This window comes from Octopus bimaculoides, chromosome 4 (genome assembly GCF_001194135.2).
Source record: "Octopus bimaculoides isolate UCB-OBI-ISO-001 chromosome 4, ASM119413v2, whole genome shotgun sequence".
Taxonomy (NCBI): Eukaryota; Metazoa; Mollusca; class Cephalopoda; order Octopoda; family Octopodidae; genus Octopus; species Octopus bimaculoides.
Window position 1 is genome coordinate 108,537,899 of NC_068984.1, and position 2,082 is coordinate 108,539,980.

Consider the following 2,082-nt stretch of genomic DNA (forward strand, 5'->3'; position numbering starts at 1 on the left):
AAATCTTTTGTATCTCTGTCTGTTCCCAATGCATTCTCAAACGGCTCAACCAAATCAAATCAAATTTCACATGGTAATACTATCACACCCCAGGAGTGTCAACATGTAATGTTTTTGGATTGAAACAATGCAACATTGGCACTAGTTCTGTATTACATCTCAAAACTAGAAGAATAAAAGTGAAACCTTTGACAGAGTAAGTTATAAGTAGTTTCACTATGTATATATATAAACATGTATCTATTAACATAGACTGGATCTTCAATAGCATTGACATAAACATCAAATTCGAGATTGAACATCCAGACGAATCCGGAACCCTCTCTCTACTTGACTTTCAACTCAGGATCACAGAGGAAGGCTCCACATTTACCAACTTTTACAGAAAAGCTGTTTGCAGGAAACTTTCTGTCCACTACCAATCAGCCTTACCCACCAGAGCCAAAGCCACATACGTGAGAAATGAGATTGCATGTATAAGCAACAATTGCAGCACAGTGACCGACAAAGCCATCAACACCAAACAGTTTCTCAGAGACCTAACCCTGAATGGCTACCCATCATCTTTAGCCAAACAACGGCACCTAAAAAACATCAGGGTCAATAAACCCTGGAAGAACCATCATACTCCCAAGTCTGGCATACGCTTCCTAAAGCTACCACACTTTGACGACAGAACTACTGCAGCAATACAACATGCAGTCCGTAGGGAAGGACTTGACTTACAGATAGCACGCACCAGCCCTTCCCTGAGAAAAGCTCTGTCCAAGAACATCTCTCACTACTCCAAGGAGTGCACATTATTGAACTGCCCCATCAATGACCCTGAATTGTGCCAGAGGACCTATGTTGTATCATCTGTGGCAAATGTGGTGCATCCTACACAGGAAGCACAAGAAAACTGTATATACATATAAAGGAACACATGCAGGCAGACACTTTCGTGAAGAAACATCTTCAGAAATGCCAGATCCGGGAATTCACAGTGCACATCTCGGCAACACAGCAGAACAGGAGCAACCTTAGAATTTCTGAGGCCATCCTCACACACCAAAGAAAACCAAATATCAACAACAAAAGAGAGTTACAGTAAGCTAGCTGGTTGCTATAGCAACACCTTTCCATGCATGTCCACTCTACACACTCTCACACACATGCACATTGGCAACATTCATCAGTTTCTTGAAAATGGGGTCATAACCCTGATATATTGAATGCAAGGTAAGTCTACATTAATTCATATATTTGTTTTCATAATTATAATTAAGTGTTGTCAGGTGTGATGACGTTTACTTCATATGAGTAGTGTTTGTTATTTTTCTGGCTGTTGAAAGAGACAATGTTGGTATATCCCCATTGGAGGATGTTTTTGAGGTCTCTGTCTATGAAGCCAGTGTGTGTTTAGTCTGTGGTTTCTAGGTTGTAAGTGGATGGCACATAGTCCTGGGAGAAATAAAGAGTGGTGTGTGATCTGCATAAGGGTGGATGTTGTTAGATGTGGTGGCAGATACGTGATTGATGTTTAGAAAGAAGAGAAATGGAGACAAAAGTGAACCCTGATGCATGATAGACAGAAATAGCTCTCAATGAACATGGCAATCTTATAGAAAGCTACTGATCCAAGAGCTGAAAGATGGGTGGAGATCATAGGCAAGCATTTTCAACATGAGATTTGCATGTCAAAAAACAGTTTAAAGTTTTGCTGATATTGAGGGTAATGATATTGCCATCTTTTAATTATTTCCAGGGCAAGAGACTATCATTGGCTGATGGATGTTACCAGTGGCTCTGGCTTTTCAGTAACTGTAATATAATGCATGTGTATTACATGCATGCACGTCTCCTACCCCCCTCTTTCTCTCTCTCTCTATATATGCATATGTGTATGCATGTATATATATCAGTCCAAGTCAGTGGATTATGCTTCTGAAAGAATTCCCCCCACCCCAACCACCAAATTCCAGTTTTCATCCTTTCCATTTCCATAGTTTTCAGATTTCCCCATCATTTAACGATAGCTTTTACAAAATTCTGCCAATTTTCTTTACCAACAAAATTTAAATTGTTTCTATTTTCCTACCT